General features: G+C 34.4%; 1 long non-coding RNA gene across 2 annotated transcripts in view; it reads left to right on the forward strand.

Annotated features, from left to right (window-relative positions):
* Nucleotides 1-859: 859 nt before the first annotated feature.
* Nucleotides 860-21,565, forward strand: part of LOC113835899 — a 76,273-nt gene continuing 55,567 nt past the window's right edge. Inside the window, exons 1-2 of one of the 2 annotated variants that reach the window (XR_004770090.1) lie at nucleotides 860-918; nucleotides 17,327-20,694. This is a non-coding gene — a long non-coding RNA (uncharacterized LOC113835899). Of the gene's footprint in view, nucleotides 919-6,888; nucleotides 20,695-21,565 lie in introns of those variants that run through there. The other variant, XR_003485688.2, reaches the window with a different exon arrangement.

Consider the following 21,565-nt stretch of genomic DNA (forward strand, 5'->3'; position numbering starts at 1 on the left):
TTGTCAGATGTTTATTATTCAGCTTCTTTGACTTTTGAATTTGAAGCAAAGCTATCAAATTATAGCTTTGAAAGTCATATTTGAAATGAAACCACGTGTCCTTGAAGGGAAGGAAGAGAGAGGACTTGATTACACATAATTTAAATTCAAAAACTTGAATCAAGTGTTGGACATGTATCAAAGATATTGATATTATAAATATATATGATCATGTATATATAATTACAAAATAACTACAAAATAATTAATATATATATATTATATATAATATATAATATAGTATACATATATATATATATATATAGTAAAAGACATATGTCACAACTTTTGACATGGTACCAGCAAATGGTAAGGATTTCAGTATAGACTATAGTTGAAGACACTCGATTATTAGGTTGCTTTTATAAAGGGGAGAGTAATAAACCAGCCCTTCAATTTCTTCCTCTCATTTTCTCCAATGCCATGATATAAGAATTATTCACACACAACTACTCACCAGAATGAGGTACTGAGATACATAGTGCACATAAAAACCAGTGCCAACAGATTCTTGAATACCAAGTAGGCCTTTGCTACTTGCTGGTGTCCAGACATCTGCACTGGCATGTCCTTGAGGTTCTGACAGGATATGCACTCAGTTTCAGCCACTAAGAGCACCACCTGTGATGGGGGAAATACTTCTGTGTATGTTTATAAATAATGTACTTGCTTGGCCAATGAGACAGCAGGTTAGGCTGGACTAGGAGTCAAAGAGGATTCTGGGAAATGTAGTAGAGAAGTGGTGTTCCAGACAGGAAGTGACATAGCAAAGAGACTCATATTTAAGAAGAGGAAAAAGGAAGTGTCACTCTCTCATTCCCCTCGGCTCCTGCTCCAGCAGCACGATGTGATCCACCAGCAAGGAGGGACGCCAATAAGGTGTCCGATAAGATAAGTCCCATAAAATATATAGATGTATGGTAATTGATAGTGAGCTAACAGATGAGAATCCTAGTCATTGGCCAAGCAGCTTTGGAACTAATACAAGTCTCTCTGTGTATTCATTTGGACATAACTTGGGCTGGCGGCTGGTGTAAAGCTCGCACGTGGGGATGGGGCTCAGGCGGCTTTTGGCAAAAAGATTTATCATAACACCACCTGTGTATAGTCACTATGTTTCCTTTTTAAAGGGCCCTGCCCACCTCGCATACTCCTCCCTCCCTCCCTCCCTCCCTCCCTCCTCCCTCTCCCCCCCCCTCTCTCTTTGATCTTCTTTCCCCTTTCTGTCCCTTTCCCTGTCCCTGGAGATCTGCTCCTCCTTTCACAGTCATTTCCCTTAAGGAAAAGCCCCTCTGCTTGAACTCTGTTGCATGGTGTCTTTCTTTCTCAAGCAGCTTTTCTTAAATAACAACACTATTTCCAAGCTATGTGACTCAGGTATTTAATATTGTGATGGGCAATTGACTCAAACAAAGATTTATTTGATGATTTGAGAACCTAATTGTACTAAGATAAACCTGAACTAGTTATTTAGAATGTCAATTTTTAGAATAAAATATTTTTGCTTTATTTCCCTTATATTAGGGCTTTATTTATATTTTCTGTATATACATAATTATCTATTTTATAAGTGTGTATGATAATTTTGACTGGATGTAAACCAATCTAAGGCTTTAAACATAGTGATATTAATCTGAACTAGTAGTTATATTTGCTTAATTTTATCAGTGGTGGTAATTATTTCTGTGGTTACAGTATCAGCTTAAATATTTATAAGCAGTGTAGTAGACAATATATTTATGGAGAGAATCAGGAATTCAATATTTTAAGTAGTTTATCCAAGACGTCTTTCTATTCTGGAAGAAGACCAAAAGAAAACATGGCATCTACAGCTCATTGTCTATTGACCCACTGTCCAATTTCCCATTTGTCTCTTTACTCATTGTATATTTATCTGTTTGACACTGCCTCTTAAAAATGTTCACGTGAGTGGGTGTAACAACTTACTTTAAAAGCAGCAATAGGAACTCAGCAAGCTTATTTCGAAAAAGGAAATATATTGTGATTATTTGAAATTACTGAAATTTGAAGAGTTTTTTACAAAATACTATCATGTGCAAAATCAAAAATTGTACTTTAATTTTTCAGCTTTATTCTCCTCTGTAGTTTTAATTCCCTAAACGCTAATTGATGTTAGATACCCATTTAGCTTTTAAACAATTTTCCTATTCTTGATTTTTTTATTTTTGCTTTGTTGTTTGATCTTTTACTTTGTCTTTGATTTATTACTTTTTTTTAGAATTTCAAATATAGTGCTAACATTATCTTCAGATTGTCTATTTTCTCTTTCTTTAGTCTTTCATAATATTTGAGAATTCCATAACCCATGTAATATGTTTTGATCAAATCTACTTGCAATTCTCTGCCCTCCAATTCCTTCCCTATTCTAAATCACTTTTCTATCCAAAATTTATGTGTCCTTTTTCTTTGTTTTCTTAAGCATACTAAGTCCAGCTAGTGTTGCTAGAATGTTCATGACTGTAGAATACTTTATTGGGGTATGGATAGCCTATCATGGGCCTTGATATGATGTAAACTGAATCTCTGCCTGCTTCCTCCAGCAGCCATCATTGCTAAAAGCTAGTAATGGAACTTCATGAGTCCCTCTCAATCCATGCTGCAATTATAGATAGTTTGAATTCATGCAGATTTCTGAATAGAGTCTTAGCTTCTATGAGTTCATGCATGTGGAGCACTGCTATGACTGGAAAATATTGTTTTGCTATATCCATCTATCTCCTGATTTTCAAGGTTTTTCTCCCCTCTTCCAAGATGATGCCTGAGCCTTGGAGTGAGTTGTGCAATACAGATATCTCTTTTATAACATATGACTCTACCGACTGTCCTTTTCTGCATGTTTACTGCTTGTGGATCACTGTATTAGTCACCTTCTACTCCAAAATATACTTATCTAACAAGGGTTGGGAAATGCACTAATATAAATATATAAATGTAACTAAGGAATAGTTTGTTGCTACACATCAGCCAATGGTTTTTAGGGCAGTTAACAGTTCCTGCTGTGATTTCTGTCTTGTTATTGGTTATTCATAACCAATCAGGAAATTGTGGCTAATTTCATTGAAAGTTTTCCTATTGCTGCATTAGTATGCATATTTTGTGAGGGAAATCATAATGGTAGATAACAAAGTACATACATGGGTAAGATTGCATATCACCTTTCTCCCCAGTAACATTCATAGAACCTTCCAGTACTATGAAAGCAACCTTAGTACCAAATTGATTCCTTCATGTCTTATGACTTGTCTTCAGTGTCTTCAGCAATATGTTTTATTTATTTTTCACTTTGTTATTTTTTTGTAAAACTTATTTTGATTAGTCTCACAAATACTCTTACCTCATCTTACCTCCCAGCACAACAAACTATTCACTCTTTCTCTCTCTCTAAAACAAATAAGTAACCAAAAAGATAAAAAACAAAAATCAGTGCTAACAAAAATCAAATAAGATGACAAAACAAACAAAAATAAAGGAACCAAAAGGAGCATTCACTAGACCTGCTTAGGTTCCAGGCAAACAGAAGCCCAAAACTGAAAAGGGAAGTAGATGCAAAAATTCCCACCTCTAACCAAGAATCCATTTGTTTCATTTTGTTTTCAAATTTAACTTGTTTATTGATTCTTTGTAGATTTCACACCATGCATATTGATCCCACTCCTGTCCCTTCCAATCTGCCCTCTACCCTTGAAACCTACACCCCTCCCAGGATAAAAGAAGATAAATTTTAAAAGAAAAAAGAGAGAAAAAATAAGCAAAACTCTGTAGATCTCTTTCTTAGTTGTGTTTTTATGTGGCGTGGGTAACAAGGTAATTGTAGCCTTGTAAAAATAGTTTGGCAATGAACCTTCTGCTTCTATTGTATGGAACAATTTGAGGAGTATTGGTGTTAGCTCTTCTTTGAATTTCTGGTAGAATTCCAAACTGAAGCCATCTGGCCCTGGGCTTTTTTTTGGTTGGAAGACTTTTGATGACTGCTTCTATTTCCTTAGAGTTTATAGCTCTGTTTAAGTTGCTTATCTGTTCTTAATTCAATTTTGATAAGTGATATCTGTCCAGAAAATTGTCCATTTCCTTTAAATTTTCCAATTTTGTGGAGTACAGGTTTTCAAAGTATGACCTGAAGTTTCTCTGGATTTCCTCAGTGTTCCTTGTTATGTCCCCCTTTTCATTTCTGATTTTGTCAACTTGCATGTTCTGTTTCTGCCTTTTGGTTAGTTTGGATAAAGGTTTGTCTATCCTGTTGATTTTCTGGAAGAACCAACATTTTGTTACATTGATTCTTTGAGTTGTTTTCTTTGTTTCAACTTTATTGATTTCTGCCCTCAGTTTGATTATTCCTGGAATCTACTCTTCTGGAGTGAATTTGCTTCCATTTGTTCTAGAGCTTTCAATTGTGATGTCAATCTCTGGTGTGACTGTTCTTCTAGTTTCTTCATGTGAGCACTTAGAGCTATGAACTTTCCTCTTAGTACTGTTTTCAAAGTGTCCCATAAGTTTGGGTCTGTTGTGTTGTCACTTTCATTGAATTCAAGGAAGTCTTTAATTTCTTGCTTTATTTCTTCCTTAACCCAAGGAATGGTGCAATTGCATGTTGTTCAATTTCCATGAGTTCATAAGTATTTTGCAATTTGTGTTGTTTTTGAATTCTAACTTTAAGGCATGGTGGTCTGATAAGCCACAGGATTATTCCAATTTTTTTGTACCTGTTGAGTTTTCTATGTTGGAGAGTATGTGGTTGATTTTAGAGAAGGTTCCATGTGATGCTGAAAAGAAGTTATATTCTTTTGTGTTTGAATGGAAAGTTCTATAGATGTCTGATAACCCCAATTGGGTCATAACTTCTGTTAGTTACTTTGTCTTTTTGTTAAGTTTCTGTCTGGTTGTCCTGTCCAGTGATGAGAGTGGGGTTTTGAAGTCTCCCAATATAACTGTTTGAGGTCTTCTTTGTGATTTGAGTTTTAATAATATTTCTTTTATGAATGTTGGTGCCTTTGTATTTGGGGCATAGATGGACTGATCCAGAACCCCTGAATGTGGGTGTCAGTGAGGAGACCTTGGAAATCTATGGGACCTCTTGTAGTGGTTCAGTACTTATCCCTAGCATAGTAATGGACTTTGAGAGATCATGCCACATGGAGGGATACTCCATGAGCCTAGACACAAGGGTGTTTGCCTAGGCCCTATCACAAAGACTAAGACAGACTTTGAATACCCCCTATGGAAGGCCTCACCCTCCTTGGGAGCAGAAAAGGTATGTATGGGATAGGTAGGGTGTTAGTTAGGGGGGGCATGGGAGGAGGGGAGGGAAAGGGAGCTGGAATTGGCATATAAAATAATTTTCTTTCTAATTAAAAAAAGAAAGAAAATAAGCAAAAGTCTCACTGTGGAAGTTGTAATGCGACTTAATTGGTCACATAGTCCTTTAGTCCATATATTGTTACTTGCAAGCGTTATTGTTTGAGTTGTTGGTCTGGCTTGAGATCTATGGCTGTTGGTGCATCTACTGTGTCCTCACTGGGGCTCTTCCTGGATATTCTGTTGTCCTGTGTCTTGACGATTATATAACTTTGGGTCTGCAGAACCAGCCCTTTCCCATACTCTAGCAGATCATAGATGGGGTGCATGATGGGATATGTCAAATCATAGCTCTGGTTCAAGAAACTATTTGTCAATAATACCTCTCAAGAAAGGGAAATGATTTTTTCCTTGATGAAGTGTCACTGGGTATATTAACCATAACTTTGGGCAGACCCCATGAGCAGATGTTGGCCAACAGCAATGTGTTCTGTCAAATTCTAAGAGAATTTGAAATAGTGGATAATAACCATAGGTATATAGGACATCCCTGAACAGCAAATGTAGCAAAAGTATGTAGAATGAATTCGAATTGGTCATAATAATAAAAACCAGAACTCAGATATAAGGTTTAATACGGAAAGATCAGTGAAGCAGAGCAGCCAGAAACTAGTTCTTACCTTTACTGAATCCTCAGACTAAAGGGGCAATCCAGTTTTTACAAAACTTTAGACTGAATGCTCTGAGCTCCTGTCTACTTCCTCTTTATATTCTTCTCTCTGTCACCCATATCCCTTCCTGCTTCTACCTCTTTATTGTTGGGATTAAAGGCATGTGACTCCCAAGTACTGGGACTGAAGATGTGAGCCACCACCATATTCCTCTGTTCCCCCTTTAAACTGGCTTAATCTTTTGTAGCTCAGGGAGCTACAAAATCACAGAAATCTGCCTTCCTCTGCTTCCCCAGGGCTGGAATTAAAGGTATGTGCCACCACTGCCAGTCCTCTTTGGCTAACTAGTGGCTAGCTCCACACTCTGATCTTCAGGCAAGCTTTATTTGTTAAAGTACAAACAAAATATCACCACAGAAGTAACCAATTTCCGACACTTGTTATTATCTAGGAGAGTTCTTTTTATTGCACTATACAATAGCCCCATTTAAACTGTTGTTATATGTGAATATTTTTATACTTTAGAAAGCTTCTACAATAGTAGTTTGTCATTTCACATTTTTAGAAATTCTTTATAATGTTTGGTAGTTTGAGTAAGATGTTTCCCCATAGTCTTAGTCATTTGAATACACAACAATAGAAAAGCAAACCAAAATATATGGAAACTGGAGTAGGATAAAATGATTTATGTGTTAAGAATACCTTTGCTCTCGGAAAATATCTGGGTTAGGCTACATGGCAGCTTCCAGAATAATGTAATTAAATTAAAGGGGGATCTGAGACACTCTTCTGACCTTTTGAAACCTGGGCAATTCATACAGATATACATGCAGGAAAACACACACACACACACACACACACACACACACACACACACACACACACACACACACACACACACGTGTATATATGTGTGTGTGTGTGTGTGTATTAGACACTTAAAAGCAAAGAGATTTTTACTGAAATAACTGAATGTAAAATAATAAATCAAAATCACATGCATACAATTTGAAGAATAATGACAGTGACCAATTAACTTTAAAAAGAGTTTACAATGATTTTCAGTTCATGAACTATGAGTTCAAAAACAATGGAGTACATGAATAAATTAAGAAGCACATGTATCATATCCAGTGTGTATGAAGATGTGAACTAAGGAATCTTACTCCATAATTCTGAGACTTAAAATATGAGGTGGAACTCGGGACATGAGATATCATATTGCTGGCTGCGTATTTAACAGACCACTACTACATATTTTCTACTGAATGTATTCAAAATATTCACAGAAATGATACTAGAAGAGGAAAAAATAGAAATAACTGAAAGGAACTCAAATGGCTATTCTCAGTAGAATGTAAAACAGCACACTGTTTTTTTTTTAGATACTCTATAGAGTAAAAATAGCCAAGTGATTTAACATGAATGAACCACATGAATATATCCATTAAGCACAGTTTTATAAAATACTGTCTAAAACCAAACATATATATTAGAGAGAAATTAGAAAATGCTTAATTTAGCAATACAATGCCTTTTCTAAAAGAAAAAAATAGCCATATAGGGTGTACTAAAACAATGAAAATTTCTTACATCTGGGGAATTATTTCAAAGAATGAGGAAAGAATTGGGGGCGTTAGACTCTTATTTTGATCATAAAAATCTATAAAATCTAATGCTAATTCCAATTACTGGTTTTGTATGTGAAATATAGAATCATTCTTAAATATATTGAATAGTTTTATTTTGAACAATGAATACATACAAACTGAAGAGGAGACTCAGCCCATTGGAGTGCTTGCTGGTCTTCTAGAGGACCCATGTGTCGTTCCCAACAACAAGGGATCTTCATATTTTTGTCTAGTAATTTGCAATAAAAAGCATAATTTTAGGAATATTAGGAATTATTATATTTTAAGCTTTAAAGGTAAGTGATAGAACATTTCATTAAATCAATCTTTGTAGAATTATTTTTTAAAACTGACACATCACACTTACACTTCATTTTTTGATTACAGAATATAAATGCATGGGTTCATCTAATTAAAGTAGCTAAAAGTTTTGGTTGTTTTTGTTTATTTCTTGCAGGACATGGCTTGAATTTGTAGCCTCTTACTAGCCAGTCCATTGTATTACTACATAGACATATCCTTTGACCAAGACTGGTATTTTTTTTATTATCTTTAAATATGAAATGCTCAATAATATTTATACATTTTCAGTACCAGTGATTAATTTTATGAAGGTGGTAATATAAATAGTAAAAAAAAAGCTTATTGAGAAGCAAACAATAAATACTTGATATTTCATTACTAGTTTGTAGAAACAAGGTAGAATTGTGCACAAATACAGTAACAGAGAGAGATACATAGATACACATATACATAAGAATATGTACATAAACACATACATGCATATATGCACACATATACAGAAATGTATTTATTCTACAAAATACATACATTTTCATCTAGGTATATTTACTACTTCAGGAAGCTGCTTGTATATCTAGACCAAAAAATGGGAATTTCAGCACTTACAGGCTTCATTTTTTCCTTTACTAATTAGTCAAATCCTTTGAGCAAGCTCCAGGATTCTGCATCAAAGCACAGATCAAAGTTATGGGAAGAACACATTTCATAACCTGAATTAAACAAGGTGAACCCATGAAATGGCAGTGTATTGTGAAAAAGTGTTTATTGGTTTAGGATCTAAAAATTGTTTGTATTGAAGGTATAAAATGTATGTTTTGATAATTTTTAATTACATTACAGTCAAAATTTTCAAAGACAAATTATGAATGCCAACAGAGAAAACTATGAAATACCTTAAAATGCTGATTTTGATTTTTGAAAATGAACAGACTTTACATTTTAAGCATCTTTAAATATATTTAAATGGAAAGTACAGTGAATTCCTATGTGTTATATCAGTTTTTCTATTAGCACCTCATTTTAGAGTACTAACTCAATAGCTTGCTGAAACTCATTTTTGGTTATTTATGGATTAATATTAATATATCATTAACAACAAAAATCCATGGTTTACATAGGGCCTGCCATTTGTATGCCATATCTATGTATTTTGACTTAATGATAGCAGCAAGCATTGCCATCATTACAGAATTATATATAATAATTGTGTCACTCTACGTAGTTCTCCACTCCTTATTTCCAAATCTTAATATTTTACTTATTTCTTTGGATGATATATGATAATGAGTACCATTTCAAGTTTTTATCATTTATACAGTTTGCTTAATCAAATTGCAGATATTTATTTTATTTTTATTTCTTTATTTTACATCCAGGCTGAAGTTTCCCCTCCATCCTCTTCTCCCAGTCCTTCCTTTCCTGTGTTTTCATCCCCACCCTGAATTCACTCCTCCTTTTCTGTTGGGCAAAGATTAAGTCTACCACAGATATCAACAGAACATGGCACAACAACTTGCCATAATACTAACAACCTTCCCGTGCATGAAGGCTGACCAGGGCAAACCATTATGAGAAGGAATGTCCTAAAAGCTTATAGAAGAATCAGAGATAGACTCTGGTCCACTATTAGGAGGCTATCTCTAATAGCCTTCTAATAGTTATCTAATAGCTATTAGCTATATCTAATAGCTATCTCTAATAGCTAGAGGACCAAGCTAAACAACAGCAACATATACACAGAGTGCCTAGGTCAGTCCATGCAGGCTCCGGTGGTTGTCAGTTCAGTCTCCGTGAGTCCCTCTGTGCCCAGGTTAGTTGATGTGGATCCTGTGAGTTTTATTGTGGTATTCTTCACCCCCTGATTCCTGAAATCTTATTTCACCCTCTTCTGCAGGATTCCCCGACCTCCACCAAATGCATCTGTTTTCATCAGTTGTAGGTACCCTGTATATAGTAGAATATCATTATACATTATTACATTGACATTTCTTCACTTCCAGTTGTGTTTTGTTCTATCCTGGATCTCTGGGTAGTCTAGCCTGAGGGTCCCGGTGCTCCAGGAAGTGTCTCAGATAGACTTGTTCTCCTGGCAAAGGTTTTAGGTTAGACACTCTTTGTTTGGCCACTCCCTCAATCTCTAGGCCATCATTAACCAAACACATCCCATAGACAGGACGGAGTGTGAGTTAAAGGTTATGTGGCTGGACTGTTTTCTCACTCCATCCACTTGAAGTCTTGCCTAGTTATAGGAGATAGCTTGTTCAGGCTACATATCTGTCATTGCTAAGTGTCTTTTCTGGGGTCATCCTTGTAGCTTCCTTGGAAATAGAAATAGAAGAGATTTTTGAAAGTAGATCAGAGGGTGTGAGGAACTAAACATAAGACATCAAGTTAGTGGAGCAGAGAGGAAGAATATTGAAAGATACCACTGGAAAAGGGGGAGGGACATTTCATGGTCAGGTAAAAACCTGGAGCAAACATGTATACTTTTGATATATTTGTTAATTACTATATCTTATTATTAATTTGAGAATTATTAGTATTTGCACATTAATATGTTTTATGTTATTTAAATACTTATTTTTGGTTATAATAAAGTTGCATATTAGTATATTGAATTTGAATGTTTTGCAGATTTACCCATAGCCTCTGATTTTTCTTTATTGTTTTCATATGTATATTTTGAATAAGAGAAGTTCTCAACTTACCCTATCAACAATTTCCTGAAATTTTAAAAAAGTAATATATATATATGTGTGTGTGTGTGTGTGTGTGTGTGTGTGTGTGTGAGTGTGTGTGTGTGTGTGTGTGTGTGTGTGTGTGTGTGTGTGTGTGTGTGTGTGTGTGTGTGTGTATGCATTGGTAATGGAGGAGATAGGGGTATAGTGCACATGGCTTCTGGAAAGCCAGAAGAGAGCTTCAAGTACATTGGAACTGGAGTTACATGTGTTGAGAACTGAGCTCAGAACTTTCCCCAGAGGAGTATGTGCTCTTAAACACTAAGGTATTATTCACCACTGGCGAATAGTTTAGTTTAAAACAACAATATATGCATGATTACCACTAATCATTATTATATTTTACTTGTGTATATTTTAAGTTGTATTTACATGACAAATTGAAAATAGAGTATAATATCAGTTGGTTCAGATATATGGTCTCTGTATCTTGAGGGCAGTTGAGATTCCATCTCTTGGAACCTGTCTCTTTCAAATCATAATGGACATCTAGCTATGTGGAACCATATGCCGAATTGCCTGTGGTCATGATTTTGTATCACAGCAACAGTAAAGTAGCTAATACATTATCATTGTTTCACTTTAAATATTTTGAAAAGTCTTGTCAAAAACTAAATTGTAATACAAAAATACTGTTAGAAGTTTATGATAAAATCAAAAGAACAGTTCAGAAAACACAAAGATGATAATGGAAAAGTTGTCAGCCATAATCAGACAATGCTTAAAGTTTAAGAAGGGAGGTCTGTACTTTCACTCCTATTTATAATACATTACCATTTTTACAGCCTTTGAACACTCTCAACTGATTCTTCTACAACTGATTGTTTTAATGCTCCTGAATCACACTGACAAAAGAAGCTTACATTCTGTGTTTTATGTATAATCATGTCTAGTATTTTAGGGATTTGAGATTGACTTAGTTTTGGTGGTTAGACTTCTTGTGTTTCTGAACTAGGGTCACCAATGTTTAAGTAATTTTGTAAACATCTTAACACATACATGCTCAAAATATTAAATACACATTGATCTTTCTGTTTTATGAAAGCTGAGAATAAAGTCATGGTACTTATGTTTTACATCTGAAATTAGTGTAACTCCTCACTATTTTTCTCATAAGCTACTTTAACATCTTGAAAATTCTTTTGTTACTTCTATCTTGCCCTAGATGATATTTCTAATAAATATAAGTAGCATCTTTAGAAATAAGTCTGTATAGTTCAGAATTGTTTCTAGTGTCTCCTTTAGCCATTTATTAGCTTAGCTATAAATATAAATGTGATGAAATATTAACAATTTCATGTAGAACAACCAAACAGAACACACTACAAGACACTTTTTTCCTTTTTTAATCAATTTTTGTTATTTTTTAATTTTAACTATTTTTTACATACCAATGCCAGTTCCCATTCCCTCCACTCCTCCCATTCTCTCTTTCACTCACCCCACCTGCCACCTGCTCTTCACAGAGGGCAAGGCCTCTAATAGGAGTCAACAGAGTCTGCACCATCACCATGTTGAGACAGGACCAAGGTCCTCCGCCCTGTGTCTAGGCTGAGCAATGTATCTCTCCACAGAAAATGAGCTCCTTTTGCCCACTTTTTGTGTGGATGTATGTGGTGAAGGAAGATTACTTTCGTGTCCCAGAGTAGGCTTGAACTCCCTTTGCTGGTCAACTTACCACTCCCCCCACACACACACATGTACTGTCACTTTTCCTTTGCACCCTGAATGCTGGGTTTCTAGACATGCACTACCAACTCATTCTCCAAAGTTATTTGCATAATCTTTAAGGCATAACTTAGTCTATGCCTGTATTCTTCAATTTTATGTAACGGTATTCTTCAGTTTCATGTATAGTTTCAAAATCCGGTGCCACCTTTAATAATTTTTCTCACCTCAGATCTTACATACATACTTACTTATCTTCTCCAGTGCTTTCAGCACAATAACTAAATTCTAAGCAACCTCTATAAGTATAACGTTGAATTACCTGCTTTCTGACATTACTACCATCCCAACTTCTTATTTATTTCTTCTATAATTCAAGGTATCTGCCTACATTTACTATACATTTTATTCTTAAATTAATCTATATGAATGATTTGCATATCCATGTAGCCTAGATGTTATTCAGAGTAGTTCTTATGTCATGATCCTTCAGTATGAAAATTTTGCAAAAATAATAGTGACTTTAATATACATTTCAATAAGCAAGAAACTTTCTGTGTATGTTAAGGAAAACATGATTAAATGAAATCTTATATCATCATAATATAAAGTGACATTTTCAAAGTCAAACTCTTGATTTCCACAAATGATGACTTTTGTGGATCTTAAAACCAGTCTCAGTTGATAATCTTAAAATAAGCTCTGATATTTTCATACAATAAACAGAACAGAAAGTATGTTTGGTCATAGTGAACCATTTTGTTTTATGCTCCCTGCATTAATTGAGAACTCCTCTGGAAAACACAGACTAAACTTACAGTAAGAGCTTTCCTATTGAAAGGCTCCTGGAAAGTTCAATCACATTAATACAGAATGTTTTGTGGTTTAATTGGTATTCTACCAAAATAACACTGTGTATGTTCTTAATAATAACCAAGTGTTTTGGTTGCTGGACAGATTTTTCAGTACTTAATATCATTCCTTGCTATTGCAGATGAACCGAGCTTCTTTCTTAGTCTCTGTATGGTAGCTTATATCTATCTCTAATACTGGTTCCAGTGTAGACAATACTCTCTTTTGTCTTCCTCGGGAACAGGTAACAGAAATGATGCATAACACACATGCAGGAAAAAAAAACACTAAAGAAATAAACCAGAAAGTGATTTTTAAAATAGTTTAAAAACTGTTAGCAATTCTCAGCAGTTGTGATTAAAACAGCATCTGAAAGGGTACTCATCACACTTCTGCAGTTAAGAACCTCAACATTTATAACCATAGGAGACAGTATTAGACATTTAAAAATACTTTCGACGTTTTCACCTTCATGCTTCTTATTTCCAAAGACTGCAAACTTCAAAATACTATATGATAACTTATAATACCAATATTTGATAATTTGTTTTCTCCAACTTCTTCAAAAAATCAGTATCTGAAAAATGTAGAAAAAACTAGACCTCACCTTAAGGGAAAACATCATCTCCAGAGGTCACAATCTTTTTCTATAATGTATTGTTTTTTAAATTCTTCTGTGATGATTTCATTCTTTCAAACTGTTAAGTCTTCTTGGAAGCATAAAATAAAAAATAAGTGCTCTGAGATCAGCAAATGAGGTCACTTTATTTACTCATAAACATCAAGGAGTCAGAATGGAATTTTTACTAAGCACATACAGTGGGTACATTTTAAGATGCAGAACAAAGGAGATATTTTCTAACTAGATACATTTTAAAGTGTGAATTATATCTTAAAAACAAGGTATAACGTATTCATAAAAGACTACCTTATACCTTGGACTGCCCTGGTAATGAAGCTTTCCAGTGATAGATCCCAAGACTTCTCTAAATCCATGTATACCAATTACAGAATAAAATAACAAACAAACAGGAAAAATAACACATACAAACATGCACAGACACGGTCACATTTTTTTGCAGTCCAAAAGCCAGAAGATAGTTGCTCAATACCTTTCATAAGATCTGTAATAACAGATTTGTGCTATAACAAAAAGTTGTGTTAAAAAACATTGGCCAACAAATGTTTAGGTATAACTGTTGCCACTCCAAATTTATAAATTCACTACTCATTGTTACTTCAGTCAAAGTAAATAATGCATATCATTACTAAATAGACAATAGATCCTAATTTGGTCAAATCTGATTTCAGGAGTTTATAACCATTAACAGTTTTACACTCTGTGCACATACACTTTGTGCCTTCCATTTTCAAGGAACGCCATACCCTGAGACTTACAGATGTCTTTCAAAGTCATGGATTACTTTATGAAGAGTGTGAATGAATGAGCTGAATTTAAAGTCAGAAATATCATGCTGAAGTGCTTTCTGCCAAATTCTTTAGCTCCTTTTCATTTATTTTTACTGTTGAAACTATAACTTGATTACCCTATTTCTCTCTCACTTTCCTTCCACAATATCCTCCCATACACCACTCCTTGAGAACTTTCAAATATGAGGCTTTTTTTTTACATGCATGTATATTTTCATGAATATGCCTTAAAAATTGTTAAGTCTGTAAAATACCTGTGTGCAGTTTTTCAGGATGTACTTTTTAGCACTAGACAACTAATTGGTACATTCTTTCCTGGAGATGGACAACTTTCCTCTTCCTAGCTTTCCTCAGGTTTTATATTTATTTTGTAGGGTTGAGACCAATGGGTTTTCCTCCAGTTTGGCAAGCATTGGTGTCATATTCTGTCATTGTTAATTATTACGCCCACACTATCATAAACTATCCTAAGTGTGACATGTTGTACAGTGACAAGAAGAAAATATAACAACTTAAGTTATGTAATTTCCCTAAAAAGCATGTATAACACCCTCCTTATGTTTTCATATCGTGAGTAATATCATACTCAATCCAAAAACCCATTTCTCTATAACACAGTCTTTCCATGGTTCTGGCTTCTTTCAACATTCCAAATAAAATCACTGTCAACATTTGGCATTTTACAGGTTCCTCATTCTTATCATGTATAAAAATATTGCACCTAGACTGAATATATACAAATATTCATGCCATTACTACCTGATAAACACAATATAGCAATTTATGTAGTGGGGGGGGAACTGTAAATATCTAGAGAAGATTTCTCAGAGGAAGCTTCATTTACAAACTATAATTGATACCTCCATTAAACAGTAAATAGTTGTCCTGAGCTTTCTGCTTTTCCTGGATCTAGGACCAAGTTTCTGCCTATAGCTTCCCCACACCTCACAGAAATCGATCTTTGTTTCAAATACTCAAATTCTCTAGTAAGGGGATTCAAAAAGTAACCTAAATCTGAGTTTGTTTTAAATAAAAATGAATGATTATTGAGTGAAGCTATTGTTACCACAAAAAGGTGACAGCCTGGTTTTCCCATTTTATTGCTGTTGTTATCCTTTTAACATTTCAGTTCTGAAATGATGAGATAAATGTTTCTCATTTTTTTCTGTTGGAAAGATATTAAGTAGTCAACATTAACTTCACTCTCTTTGTTTAGTATGAAACAATGCAAATACTACTACTAATGGGCATTTGCCCCACTGACCAATGATCTGAACACGCTTTGTTTCTCACTCAATTCCATGCTAAAAAAAGCTACTTACAGGGACATCATTGTTAGAAATGCTTAACAAAATCCAGGTAGAGAGGCATGCATCTTTATTCCCAGCACTCAGTAGTGGCAGGTAAATCTCTGTAAGTTTAAGGCCAGTCTGATTTATATAGTGAGTTCCAGGACAGCCAGAATTACATACTGAGACCCTGACTCATAAAAACCAAAACAAAACAAAACAAAAATCAAAGAAAAAGAGAAATATTTAACACCATCCATACTGTATTATAAATAAATAATTTTTAATCTTAATCAGAGTGATTAAACAACAATGTAAGACAGCAATCCAGGATTTGCAATTTACAGCTGGACACCAGGTCTTCTTAGCTGAAATGGTGCCACCCGTTAATGATTAAAATTAAAATATGTGAGCTTATGGAGGCCATTCTTACTCAAACTAACATCATTATAAAACCACAATTTTTTGACTGATGGATTGACTTATAAGAAACCATTTTTCTTTTAACATCTTTTCTGCACAGAGTTTAATATTGTATCTGGCAATAGTATCTAAATCAAAATTTCATTTCTAAACAAGCAGAAAGAATTCCAGACTGTTAAAAAATTAGTATATCAGATGATAATATTTTCACATTTCTTTCCAGTTTTGAAATCACAATTTATGGTTGTTGTCAACATAAATTTCTGTCAGCCTTTGGCTATGTCTTAGGCAACATTTGGAATTCTGTAATGCTAGGAAGACAGGGAGTCCAGCATGGTTTTCTATAGGAGACTGAATCTGTAGATAGAGTCAAAAGTGTTTCCAACACTAGTCCAGTTGTTGGTTAAATGCATTTCAAAAGGTAGGGGTGTGTGTGTGTGTGTGTGTGTGTGTGTGTGTGTGTGTGTATAATATTTGATATTACAAGACTCTCCTTTTTAAACTAATTTTATGTAAATTAGAAACAATCTTATTTTACATAAAAATTCAGTTCTGTGTCACTTCATCCCACTCCCCCCACAATCTTCCCATCCAACCCTACATGCACTCCTCAGAGAGGATGATGCCTCCCATGGGGGAACATCAAATCTGTCACATGATTTGGGGGAGGATTATTGCTCTCCCCAAGTATCTCGTCTCAGAGAATATCCCTCTGTAGGGAATGGGCTCCAGAGACCCATTTCATGAACTAGGAATAAATACTGGAACCATTGACAGAAGCCCCATAGACTGCCCAAGCACAACCACTACACACAAATGACACCACATTGAGGGGGCTTGATTTAATCTAATGCAGGTTCCCTAGCTGTTAGTCTCAAGTCCATGAACTCCCACTTGCTCAGGTCAGCTCTTTCTGTGTGTTCTCCAACATGGTCTTGACCCCTTTGCTCATCACTCCTCCTCTACAGCAGTATTCCTGGAGTCTATCTCAGTGCTTGGCTGTGAATCTCTGCTTCTGCTACCACCAGCTACTGAATGAAGGCTCTGTGATGGCATTTTAGGTAACTCTAATAATGTATCTCTTTTCTTGTTCTTCTCTACCTCAAGACACATCAATTCCACTCTTAGGTATACACCCAATGTAGGTGCATTCATAACAAATGGACATCTGATCAACTATGGTCATAGTAGCAGTATTTATAATAGCCAGAATCTTGAAGCAACATAGATGCCCCTCAATGAACCAAAGAATGAATAAAGAAAATGTGGTACATATATACAATGGATTACAAATCAGCAGTAAAAAACCAATAGAATCTTGAAATCTGCAGACAAATAGATGGAACTAGAAGAAATCATTCTAAGTGAGGCATCTGAGACACAGAAATACAAACATGGAATATACCCACTCATAAGTGAATATTAGATTAGAGCAAAGGATAACCAGCCTACAATTCACAACCCCAGACTATCTAGGAAACAAAAAGAACCCTAAGGAGACATACATGAACCCCCAAGAAGGTGAAAGGGACAAGATCTATTGAGTAAATTGGGAGCATGGGGAAAGGGGAAAGAGAACTAGCAGGGACAAGTGGAGGGGCGAGGAGAACATGAGGGATCAGGGGAAGGACAGAGAAGGAGAGCAACAAAAGAGATATCTTCATAGAGGGAGCACTTGTGGGTTTTACAAGAAACCTGGCCTTAGGGAAATTTCTATGAATCCACAAGGATGACCTCAACTAAGATTCTAAGAAATAATAGAGAGGCTACTGAAAATGCCCTTCCACTGTAATGAGGAATCTCCTTAGGCAGTAAATTTTCATTTTCTTTTGGTTCAGTAAAATAGATGTCTGGCCCTCCCTTTTTTACCAGACATTCCATCCCCTATAAATCCATAAATATATAATAAATGCAAAATATCATTTTTGTTGATGATAATTTTCAATATTCTTTAAATTTTTGAACTAATCCCTGATTTAATTGGAATGTTGTCACATATGTTGACCCCAAATATACAGTATAGAATTACATTTCACATTATGTACCACAGTTAATTTTCCTAAGTTTCCTTCCTTTTAAATCAATTACTCATTTTGGCAAGTCAGTATGAATGTTGTAAAGAGTAAGTATATGTTGTAAGTATACTTACTCTTTAAAAGAGTAAGTATATGTTGTAAAGTAGGAGGAAACAAAGCAGGAGTAGTTATAGGGCAACAGGTATCAAAGCAGTTAACAGAAATAAGTTCTAGTTTTCTGTACTATTAAAGAACTACCATAGTTCACAATATGTGATTGCATATTGTACTCTTTTGCAGGTCTATATATCTGGCAGAAACAATGGGAGAAGGTTTTTGCCCATAGATGCTGGGCAGTACATATGTTACCTGGAACACATCAGCTTGTTCACAAAACTAACAGTTACATGTTCTGTTTCTGGTGGGGGTACCTTTGACTTAGAGATTGAGTTGTTAGAATAAAAAAGACACAGGACTGTGTCCCATGGCACAAATATTTATTTCCATATGTTCATAGGAGTTTTAGTTTGTTTTCATCATCTTGTAGAGCATTCCTGACTGTGTTGTAACTTTCATGCCATTTGTATGAGGATTCCTCTAGTAATGTAAGAGAGAGTCTCTTCATTTCTGCACGTAAAGCTAAATTTTAACATTGTCAAATAAGCGGTCCCTAAATAAATATTTATAAATTTTAAATAGGACTGCAACATGTTAGAAAAGAAACTGTTACTTTAGTGTGTGAATGACATCTATTGAAAGCCTTTTATTGAGGAAGGAAATGGTTCTCATTTTTATTTAATAAGGAGTATACAGTATAGAAATCAATTTGTTTCTCATTGTAACAGTACTTTAACACAGCAGACAAGCAACAAAGTTCATTTAGCAAACTAGAGATCTTGAAATAAACAAACACTATATTAATGAGATTAAGCTTGCTTCTGAATCCCTGAAAGTACACTCTGCCTTTTAATAGGCAAAGTAAGATATTTTAATAGATACCCTAATAAGAAAGATGAGAGCCTTCAATTCATACAAAGTGCTAAGCTGAAATACGTACTTAAATGCATCTCAGGCTCTCTCTGCTAGTTGGCTAGCAATTAATCATGATTATAGTGGAAGACTGTTTAACACCTACAAGATATTATGAGAGCCTGCTTTCTAAGTACCATAGAATCCACATTCTATTTGTACTGATTGATACAGTTTTTTTTATCATAACTAAAAGAAGAATGGTGGACATGCATGCACAGACACACATGTTATAGATATAAGGTAAAATATCTGTGGGATGACACAAAATTACTGAAAATATAGTCAAATAGCAATGCTATGAATATATTTAATAAATAAATATTCATACATTATTTTCTTGAAGGCATTTTAGGGCACCATTAAAGACAACTTTTCAGTGACTAAGAATATTAAGATGAATTTTAGCCAAATCTATAGTTGCAAAATTGGAATTTTACCCTAGGCACGGATAATACACATCTGTTCTTCAGGCTCATTTAACAACAGACTACTCTAGTGTACAGGATCAAATTCATTAGTTTTTTGAAAGATGGAGTCATATGGTTATATTTCATAGTTATTAATTTTTAGAAGTTTTCAATGGTAAGTCACTTTTCTGTTTCTACCCTATTGTAAGCTGAATTTTAAAGGATAGTGTCCACCATATGCTTCATTTTTTTCACTAGGATTATTTTAATCCTTCAGAACATGTAAGAAGGTGAGCAAAAGTAAAAACCCAAGTAAGGAAAAAAAACAAAGAGGGGAGGCAGAGAGAGGAAAAGAAGGAGAGAAAGAGATGACAAAGAGGAAAATGGAGGAGGAGCTTAACAATTCCATGAGAGAACTGTGATGTGGGAAGTGCATATATACTTAGTAAGACTCTCTAATGACCCTTAAGTGGGTTAGCAAAAAGCATTTCATTTATTATTAGGCCATTACATGGTAAATGTGATTTATTCAAAGCCATTTGGAAATGTGCATTTGGATTTCATGTTAAACAAGCTAAGTATACTACCATTTAATTTTTTCATCTCTCTATAAAAATTCAAACATGATGCTTATTAGCCAAAGAGAGTTCCTCCTCTCCTAGTTTTATATCAAATTATTTTGTGTTAGTGTTTGAATAGGTGTGTTTAAGACTCTAAAATTTGAAGCTCATTTTCCATGTCTTTCTGATTAACTAGGAAAATCACTATCCACTTCAAATGAAACAATCCATGATCTATTTTAAATCAATCCTCGTTATTTTGTGTATGGGAAGGATTAATTTGTGCAGCATTTAATAATTCCTTTCGCATCCCACTTTTAATGTAAGTATGTGCAAATCGTGAAAAGGTAACTGTTTATAGGCTAGTACACTTTATCTCTGCCTTGCATGTTGACTCATTATTCTTAAGTCATAGTAGTAATTGTAAAGTTATTTTTGACAAGATAAAATATATTTAATTACAAGAATAATTGTGTAACTCCAACATTTGTCAGCAAGATCAATATATAAATGTATTTTAAATAAGTCTTGAGTTTATATAGAATTTTTAATATTTATTATTGATAAAAGAAAATTTTCATGTTGGAAAAATCATTCCTCTTATAATCACATTATATCATTTACTAGTTAGTTGACTTAATATGTAGACAAACATATTAGTTGCTTTTCAAATGATAGCATACATAATTTGGTATGAGATTGCCAGATCAGATATATGAAGTTATGTGACATATAGATACCGGATAAGTGCTAAATACATACATATTTGTATGTATGAATTGATACATAATAACTACATAGACAAATGCTGCATATGTAAATACATAATGGATATGTGCCACTGTCATAGAAGCTGGTGAGTTCTTTTGGCAGTAGCTATGTTAGAAACATGAACTCTCTTGTATCTCTGTATTTTTCCTCCATTCCCTTTGAACTCTGATCATATGATACCTTCAGCTATGTTATGATAAGCAACAAGATTTTTATCACCTTGATATTGGATTTCAAACTTTCATTTTTGTGAGAAATGAGTTTAATATAAATTACCAGTACTTGCTCTTCTGATATAGCAACTAAAATTCACAACAAGTTGAAACAGGACAATATTTGTGACAATGGAATGTTGGAGGGTCAGTAGTATCACATCATAAAAACTTAGAGAAAGTGTGATTTTTAGAAAAAAAAAGTAATGA

This window comes from Cricetulus griseus, chromosome 5, assembly GCF_003668045.3.
Source record: "Cricetulus griseus strain 17A/GY chromosome 5, alternate assembly CriGri-PICRH-1.0, whole genome shotgun sequence".
In the NCBI taxonomy this organism is placed as follows: domain Eukaryota; kingdom Metazoa; phylum Chordata; class Mammalia; order Rodentia; family Cricetidae; genus Cricetulus; species Cricetulus griseus.